Source organism: Camelus bactrianus, chromosome 34, assembly GCF_048773025.1.
Source record: "Camelus bactrianus isolate YW-2024 breed Bactrian camel chromosome 34, ASM4877302v1, whole genome shotgun sequence".
NCBI classification, from domain to species: domain Eukaryota; kingdom Metazoa; phylum Chordata; class Mammalia; order Artiodactyla; family Camelidae; genus Camelus; species Camelus bactrianus.
In genome coordinates, this window is record NC_133572.1 from 21283066 (window position 1) to 21292903 (window position 9838).

Here is a 9838-nt window from a genome sequence, read left to right on the forward strand (position 1 = left end):
GTGGTGCCTTGGTTACAAATGCATTGGAAAAAAAAAAAGAATGGATAAAGATGGGGTTTTTTCCCCCCAAATGCGGTTACATAAAAATTTAGAGAAAAAGTCTTTTTTTTCAATAAAATGTGTAACTCTTTATCCAAAAAAAAGGTCAATTGATTGCATTTCTTCCCTTACCATAGGTAGGACATGGGCAAAGAGAGACAATCAGAAGCAAGATTAAACCTAAGTACAGCAGCCCCTACTTTCATTTAAAACATCAAATCATATCACTCTTTGTTAATTAATCAACCTCATTTGTGTGGTTTCCAGGAGCTGCTGTAATTCACCCGACCACTGGGAACCTGGATGGGCTGCCTGCAGTCCACAGCCGAGCTTCTTGGGCACCACAGAGTCACTGCTTCAGAGGCAGGAGGATGGCTTCGCCCCCAGCAGCTGTATTCAACACCTCACTGGGGTACAAATGGTGATTCCTTGATGACACACTTTCATAATTTTCTAATTGTATTTGAAGCAGTTTCATGGTGACATATAATCACACCTTTCTAACTCTCCGGGACATCACGGGCAAGTCCTTCTTTATGCCCTAAAATGTAGAGTCAAAAAGCTAATGCCTTATTTCTGGGCGAGGAAGGAATTCAGGAATTTGGTGCACACTGCATGATTCTACCTTTGCTGCAATCTGCATAATTATATTTTCTGTGAAGGAATACGCCTTGCTTAAAAATAATGGTCATAGATTATTAATCCTGTTTGTTTCCTGTGAAAAGAAAGGAACGTCCCAGGTCAGAGCTCAGTTGTCTCTACTTTGAGGGCTTCTGAGGATTTCCCCCAACAGCAGGAATGTCCTTGCCTTGGGGACCTGATGCTCACCAGCCTTGGTGTCCCTGAACGAGACCCCATCACAACCTGCACTGACACTTCATTTTGTTGCCTTCATTAGTGTTTCCTGTTAAGAAGACTTGATGCTGCAGTCCCATGGCCTCATCAGGCTGTCACCTGCGGAGAAAAGTTAGTGATCACATTTAGGTTCAGTACAAAAAGCAGAGCTTAGGTGACAGCTGGGTTTACGTTCTAGGTCTGCCACCTACTAGACACATTCCTAGGCCAGTCACTAACCCCTCTAAGCCTTCAGTTCCTTGTCTTTTATTGAACTGAAGTATAGTCAATTTATGATGTTGTGTTAATTTCTGGTGTGCAGCATAGTGATTCAATTATACATAAATATATATTTATATATTATATATATATATATTCTGTTTCATATTCTTCTTCATTATACACTATTACAAGGTGTTGAATACTGTTCCCTGTGCTTTACAGTAGGACCTTGTTGTTTATCTATTTTATATATAGTAGTTAGTATCTACAATCTCGAATTCCCAATTTATCCCCCCTGACCCCCATTTCCCCCTAGTAACCATAAGTTTGTTTCCTATGTCTGTGAGTTTATCTCTGTTTTGTAAATAAGTACATTTGTGCCCTTTTTTAAAGATTCCACATATAAGTGATATTATATGGTATTTCTCCTTTTCTTTCTGGCTTACTTCATTTAGCATGATGATCTCCAGGTCCATCTATCTTGCTGCAGATGGCATCATTTTATTCTTTTCATGGCCGAGTAGTATTCCATTGTATACATTTCCTTGTCTTTAAAATGAGGATAATGCCTGTCTGTGGTACAATGAGGGTAAATTATTACCTAGTGTTTCTCAAGTGTTAATCTGCATAATAATCACTTGGTAGATCTTTAACAAGCTCACAGTTGATCCCTAACATTGCTGGGTCATGGATCACACTTTGAATGGTGGCAAAATTGTAACTGATGACTGAATATACAAACAGCCAATAGCCAACTATATATAAAAATAGAACTTTGACTCACAACCTGCAGCAGCCTGCCCAGGAGACCAGCCCCTTATCTTCACTAGGCGGCCCAGGAAGCCAGCCAACAAAGTCAGGCCTGGAGGAAGTCAGAGTGCTATCTTTAGTAATAATTCAGGAAGCCAAACAACAACTTCTGCAGCAATCAGACCAAAATGGTTAGGACTTGATCAGTAACTGATAGCCTCTGCAGTTTTTGCATAGACTTCCAATTTAGGACCTACCAGACAAAGCCAAATACACATCCCTAACCAATCACGTGGGTGCGCCATTTCTAGTTGGCCCACCTACAGCATCCATGTGCCAAGAGCCTCCAGTCAGGCCACCCCGAAGCCTTCCCTGTTTCCCCTATAAAGTGTTTCTACTTCTCGACCTGCCTTTGAGTTTCTGCCAAAATGCAAGTGATGGTGGCCGACTCCCTTGCAAGCAAGCTCTGAATAAAAAGCCCTTGCTCGTTCTCATTTGGTTGGTCTTCATTTCTATACAAGTGATACATGAAAAGTGCCTGCTACTCAGTGCGGGCACAGCAGGTCACAGCGCTGGGCTTTAGAAGGCAGTGGAGCTGGAAGCTTCTCTCCTCACCTTGGAGGAGGTCTTCACCCTCCAGCTTTTCACCTCCTACTTTCCCAGAAGGGCGGCTTCCTGGTCTCATTAAAGTTCACACAACCTCTGCCTAGTCCTCCTTTCTGTGGTGATTCCTTCTCTTGTATTGGAAGGAGCTCATCTGTTTTGTTTTGCTTTGCTTTGCTTTGCTTTGCTTTGCTTTGCTTTGCTTTGCTTTAGCCTCTCCTTTCATTTAGTCACAAAGAAGCCCAGAAAATCACCAATTAACCTCTTTCCCTTTCTAACAATGGTGGTAATTGGTTGATTACATCTTCCACCCAGGGGAAGGACAAGTCATTTCTCATAAGTAAGTCCATTTCTCCATGACCCTGCCCCCCATGTCCTGGCCCAAATGTGGTAAAATGGTCAGATTTAGGTTTTGGCTGGAAGGAAAGGAAGGAGAGATGCCAACATCGTGTGCTCCATCCTGGGTTTTTAATGACAGTTGCTTTTGAGTTTGGGTCACTGCTCACAAAACCTCCAGTGGCATTTTGCTTTATTCCAGCACTCTCCCTGTATTTATGACTCCCTTGGGGAATTCACTTGGAAGAAAAGTGGCTGGGGCAGGGGAGAACTTGGATATTCTTGTCTTTCCTAGCCTAGAATTTCCCCCATAGCATTCCAATCTCACCCCCTTCTTCCTACTGAGCATTATTGCACATAAACATGATGACCCTCGATGTGTCTTAACAGAAGGAAGATAGCATCCAAGGAGGAAGAGAAGGGAAACGGTGACTTGGATTTTCCACAGTCCAAGCTCAAGTGCAAATCCCATGACCCACACTGACATCTGAAAATTTGACACAGTATAAAGAACAATGTAGACACGGCTGTGCAAAAAAAGAATATTTCAAACATAAATATAACTGGAAATGGTTGCCAAGCATGGGAACTGTTAGAAGTGTGTTTGCCTTTAAATGCTTTCATGACAAAGGAGAAAATATATTTTAGAATTTGTATCTTTACCAAGCATTTCCCCCACATCTTGGAATAATTTAAGGTGCTATCAGTGTACTTTGTTATTTGATAGACTCAACATTATATGATCACTCACTGCATTTGTTTTGTGAATGCTTTTCAAGCCACCCTACTTCCTGGCAGGTTGTCCTTTGAAACAGAAAAGGATCTGAGATATTCCTAAGGAGTATCTCTCCATTTCCTTAATAGCACAAAGACAGGCAAAGGGTTGGACTAAAAGCTGTGGTTGAGAAGAGGTTTGGCATTGCTGTGGAATTTTCTGAGAAGACCATTTCCCAGGCTGCTCTGCAGCAGATTCTGATCCAGCTATTCTGGGCTGGGGCCTCTAAATCTGTGTTTCTAAAAGTTCTCTTAGTGATTCTGGAGCCTGCCCAGGAATGGTTTAGGAGCCCCCACAGAAGGATGCCAGCTGGCATGACTAAAATACAGTGGGGCTGGAAAAGCCTGTAGTCCTTTGTAAAGCAGAGCACTTTAATTCAGTTCCACAACACTGAACACCTACTCTGTGTCAGACAGCTGGGTGTGTGCTGCAGACACAAAGGTGAACACCACACAGCTCCTGTCTTCAGTTGGCTCAGAGACTAGAGGGAGAAGGACGAGAGTGAGAGAGAGAAACAGAGAGAGTGAGTGAGAGGGAGGGAAGGAAAAAGAATAGGAGGGAGGGAGAGAGAGAAAGAATAAACCAAACTACCCGCAGAGCGTGGCAAGAAACACGACAGTAAATCCTACTGGATTTAACAGAGGAATAAAGAGGAAAGAAAAAGCTACAGAAGGGGGAGGGTCTAGCTCAGTGGTAGAGCATATGAGGTCCCAGGTTCAACCCCCAGTACCTCCTCCAAGAATAAATAAATAAACCTAATTACCTCCCCCAACCAAAGGAAAAACAAAAAAGAAAACAAAATGCAAATTGGTCGATGTAAATCCAACTATAGCAATAATAATATTTAAATAAAAATCAGTTCCTCTAAATCAAAAGGCAGAGATTACCTGGCTTGATTTTTAAAGTATCCAACTATATGCTGTCTAATAGAAACACATTACAGAGTCAAAGATACAAATATTGAAATATTTATGAATATATTTTAATAAAAAAGAATGCAAAATTTTAATAAATAAATGTTGTTTGAGAGGGAAGAATATATAAATAGTTTAAAGTTACAAAATATGAAAAAGAATATATCTATACTCATGACCGGGACGTTGAGCTGTCCACCAGAGACTGACGCATTGTAACTGACAGTACTTCAATTAAAAAAGAAAAAAGAAAAAAATATAGTTTGAAGTTGGAAAAGCTACAGAAGAGAAAATGGCTTAGGACCTGCCTCGGGAGGGTCACAAGAAATACGGTGGTGCGATTCCCAGCCACCGTGTGGAGCCATATGTAGGGGCCACCGTGGTCATGGTTGTGGGGCTGTGACCAGCATTTGGGAACCACAGGTGTTCCTGGGCAGGGTGAGAAGCCCCCTGCGAGCTGATGAAGCAGACAGGAAGTAAGATCTCTGGCGATCGCAGGGCAAGGGAATGTACGAGGGGAACGTGGGCTTGGGTCCCCATCGTGGGACCTTTTTAACAAGAACAGTAACAGAAGAAGCAGGTTGTGTGGAGGGTTTTAGATGACAGCTTTTTACTAGTCTCACAGTTGAATCCATATCACTGTTTCAGTTTGGAAGTACAGAGTTGATACCAGTGGCAGGGAAAACACTAAAATGTAACCAGACTGTATTTATCAGGAAGCAGGGTACAATGGTGCCTTGCCTGGGAGCCACATGGCCCCTGGAATCTGATCACAGCCTCCCGGACTCCTCCTTCCACATCTGCCCTCTTGAGTCAATCCTCAGCCTCGAGGACGGTAAATGGAACGTCAGAGCTCATCAGTCTCCTCTCACAGCCCTTCACTGCCCCCAGCCACTCAGTCCCCACAAGCCCTGCTTCTCAGGCCTCTCCCCTCTGGGACCCCCTCGCACACTGGCCTCCATCTCCCTCAGCTCCAGCCCCACTGGCTGGCTGCCCGGCTCTTCATCCAACTCCTCCATCGAGCTCCTGGCTCTGGCCTTTGCACTTGCCTTTTTCTCCATCTGAAACTCTGTCCTCCAAATAACCACGTGGCTTACACGTTCTCTCCTTTGAGTGTCTACTGAATGTCACATTGTCACTGAGACCTTTCTCAGCTCTCTGCCCCACTGGATGCTGCACTTTGCTCTTTTCTCACCCTCATTCCCTGTCCTCCCTCATTGCCTTCATTTTCTTCTCATCTAATATTATTTATTTGATTTCCTATTACGCCCCCTGGAAAAGAAGCTCCACAGAGCAGGAACTTTTTTCTTCTGCTTAGTTTTCTGAGATTTGCTAGAGCCTAGAACAGTTTTTGGTCTATGACAGGACTCAATTATATATGTTGAAGAAACACACAAACTCATGCTCTAAACTACTTGAATGGAGAGACCACATTTGACTCGATTCCATGATTCCATCTGGGAATGATTCCTGGCACATAATCAGTAAACTCACAAGAGTTTTTGATGAATAAATGAGTATCTTTGCCAACCCTTGGATACAATGTAGGAGAAGCTGCTTAAACATGCAGCAGAGTATTTACTGGATTTCTTCCATATAAATATAGTTACTTAAATGGCTTCTCAGGCTAAGGGGAAAAATGATCAACTGTTTTTATTGGCGAGTGATGGAAAAGTTCCTTGTTTATCTGAAAGAGTATTGAAGTCAGTCCACTAGTACAAGTCGAAGGGATTTTTGTTGTTGTTCCTTTGTATTTTACCCTTTAATGACTTCCTTCTTTTAGGCTGTTGAAAGACAATGTTACTCCCCAACTCTGGCTTTAAGGTAGAACACTAGAGCTTACAGGAAATTCCGATGCCTGGTGCACAGAACCAGAAGTCCTCATTCAATTAGTTTGGGTGCATCCTGAGCATTGGTAGTTTCCAAAAAGTCCCAGAGAAATGGGAATGAGGAAGCAGGATGAGGAACCACAGTTTCAGAATGATTGTATCTTCCTGCATCCCAATGTTCATAGCAGCACTAGTTACAATAACCAATCTATTGGCTGCAACCTAAATGTTCATCAACAGATGAATGGATAATGACGATGTGGTGTATATACAATGGAATATTACTCAGGCATAACAAAGAACAAAATAATGCCATTTGTAGCAACATGGATGGACCCAGAGATTATCATACTAATTTAGTTATGTAATAAGTAGTTAAACTAAAGTAGTAACTAAATTAGTTAAAGTTAGAAAAAGACAAATATCATAAGATATCACTTATAGGAGGAATCTAAAAGATAAATGATACAAATAAATTATTTACAAAACAGAAAAAGACACACTGACATAGAAAACAAACTTTTGGCTACCAAAAGGGAAGGCTGGGGAGGGATAAATTAGGAGTTTGAGATTAGCAGATACAAACATCTATATGTAAAATAGATAAACAATAAGGTCCTACTGTATAGCACAGGGAACTATATTCAATATTTGCAGCAACATGGATGGACCTAGAGATCGTCTTCTGAGTGAAGTAAGCCAGAAAGAGAAAGAAAAATACCATATGGTATCACTTATACGTGCAATCTAAAAAAAAAAAAAAAAAAAAGACACTATGAACTCATCTACAAAACAGAAACAGACTCACAGACATAGCAAACAATCTTATGGATACTAAGGAAAGGGGGTGAGAAGGGATAAATTTGAGAGCCTGAGATTTGCAAATGTTAGTTAGCTATGATACATAAAAATAGATTTAAAAAACAAACACGTTTCTTCTGTAGAGCACAGGGAACTATATTCAATATCTTGTAATAACCTTTAATGGTAAAGAATATGAAAACAAATACACATGTGTATATGCATGACTGGGACATTGTGTTGTGCACCAGAAATTGATACATTGTAACTGACTGTACGTCAGTTTTAAAAAAAATTTATTGGTTGGTGAAATGTGAATGCCTGGAAATCACCAGTTCACGGGGCCAGCAGAGAGCAAGAAAATGAAACTTTTGAGAGAAGAGAACTGATGGATCAGGGTCTTGGAGGATGAGCTCTAGATCACAGGGAGCAGTCAGACTTGAGGGGCAGGGCAGGCACTGAGCATAGATGGAATTATAGCCACATTTAGAGATGAGAATGAGGAAAGGTTCTCTGGTAACTAAAAACCAAGGCCATCTGACCCCAAAATAAGCCTGGTGGTATCGACTAGAAGACTTAATAAGCAAATAATATAGAATGGTAAAGAGTTGGAGCAACTTTTGTGATGAATGGGAAAAAAATTAATCTAGGAATGGACTGACAGATTAGAAAAATAGAGATGGTTTCAACACTAAATACTTTGAAGTTGAAGAATCAGGTTAGTGGGAGTAAGGGAGTCGACGATGTACAAACACATACGTGAAGCTGTGGTCAGAAGGTAGGACTCCGGAATTTAAGATCTCGGAGCCAGAGTAAATGCTCATTCATTGATGAGGATAAAGATGATACTGATGATAACAACCATTCTTTAAGCCCACTAAAAAGTTAATTATATCTTGTCATAACAACCATTACTGTCAGCATGTTCCAGGGGAGCAACTGAGGCCCTGAGGAGTTTTCTATAACACTCTTTAGGTTTATCATAGAACTTAACAAGAGGACTCTGAAATTCACATACAGTAGGAAAGGGCCTGGCATTCCCAAGAAAATTTTGAAGAAAACTTTGAACAAGAAAATTTTGAACAATGGAAAAGAATAAACAATCCATGGACATGTGAAAACCTAGTCTGACATTAATGACATCGTGAACCATAAAAATAAAGTTAAACCAGTCAGTAAATGCTGCCAGAACAATTAGTTGTTCACACGTAAAATAAATAAAAGCAGATCTCTACCTCATGCACAAAAATAGTAGTCTGATTTAAAAAGACTAAAATATGAAGAACTAAATTTTTAAACTTTTAGCAAAAAGACAGATGAATGAATATCTTTGTGGTTTTGAGGTAGGGAAGGATTTTTTTATTTCGTTAGGGAAAGATTTTTATTGATTGATTGATTGATTGATTGATTGATTGCAGTGTCTCAACTTTCTTAGCCTGGAGCTCCTCCCTGTCAGCCCCACAGGCTGGTCCCCGCGCACAGTGAGCAGGACTGAGGTCACACGGCTTCAGCCCCTGGTCCCTGGCAGCCGTGAACAGCTGGGCCAAGGCGTCAGCAAGTGCAGAAGCCCAAATGCTGGCACTTCGGTGTGGCCGGCGCCTGGCCAGGCCCAGAGTGAAGCGGGGCCTGCCGCCGTGGGTGGACAGGGCACTGGGGTCCTCTCCTGGCAGAGGGTCCAGCGCGGGGCATGGCCAGGCCCTGCACGGGCAGCATTCCTTCCGAGGCTGCGACTAGGCGCAGCTGGTGATTCCGACCAGGAACTGCTGTGCCCACCACTCACCCAGGTCGATGGGCACGGGGTTGTGAAGCCGGGAGTTGGGCATCCTCTCCACGGACTGCACTGGCGCCAGCCCGCTCTCTCCGGCTGGGCCACCACCAAGCTGCTGCTCCACTTGCTGCCAGGCTCGGGATACAAACCGGCCGTTCTCCTCGTGGGCCAGTGTGTGGGTCTCCTGGGTTCCCTCGAGGGAGGGGGATGGAGCAGGAGGCCGCCGGCCATTCATCCGATTGAACACCAGCCTCGGGCCGGTGCCAGGGTCCTCGCAGCTGCGCCCTCGAGGTCTGCGGGGTCGTCGGTGAGGGATGCCGGCTTGTCAGGAGCGCTCCGAGCCTGCTCTCCACCTGCTGCTGCGCGGGACCCGTGCGGCGCTGGGCGGCCAGCTTGCTGGTCCCTTGGTGATAGTGGACATGGTGCGGAGGGGCTGCAGCGCGCCCTCGCCCTCGCCGCCCGCCGGCCGGATTCCGCGCCCTCTACCCAGCTGGCACTTTTGAAAAAAAATTTTTCAAACCGGATCCCACAGCAGAAAACAAGGAAAAGACGAATAAATCTGACTACATTCAAACTAAATTTCATTATAAGAGAAGACACTATAAACAAATTTCAAAGAAAAGACACAAAGGTAACCAATATAACCAAAAATGTATTATTATCCAGAAAATACATATCAATGAAAAAGATGAGCAAAGCAATAGAAAAATGAGCAAAGATGCCTAGAGATGTCCAGGAGGCATGTGGGATTAGTACTAGAGACATCTGGGCTGGAAATAGAGTTTCTTCGGGCCACATCAACCTATTGATCATATTTGAATTCACAGGACTAGATGAGCTTATAGAAGGAAAGCATGTCAAGAAATTAGAGATTTGGGCTGGGACATAAAGCAGCCGAGGATTACTGATCCTCACTCAAGTTCTAAATAATAGCTTCTTAAACCTTATTCACATATTGATTATTTTG

At 42.9% G+C, this 9838-nt stretch overlaps 1 pseudogene; it reads right to left on the reverse strand.

Annotated features, from left to right (window-relative positions):
• Positions 1-306: 306 nt before the first annotated feature.
• On the reverse strand, positions 307-9300 carry LOC141575949 (MAPK regulated corepressor interacting protein 2 pseudogene; annotated as a pseudogene).
• Between the last annotated feature and the right edge of the window lie 538 nt (positions 9301-9838).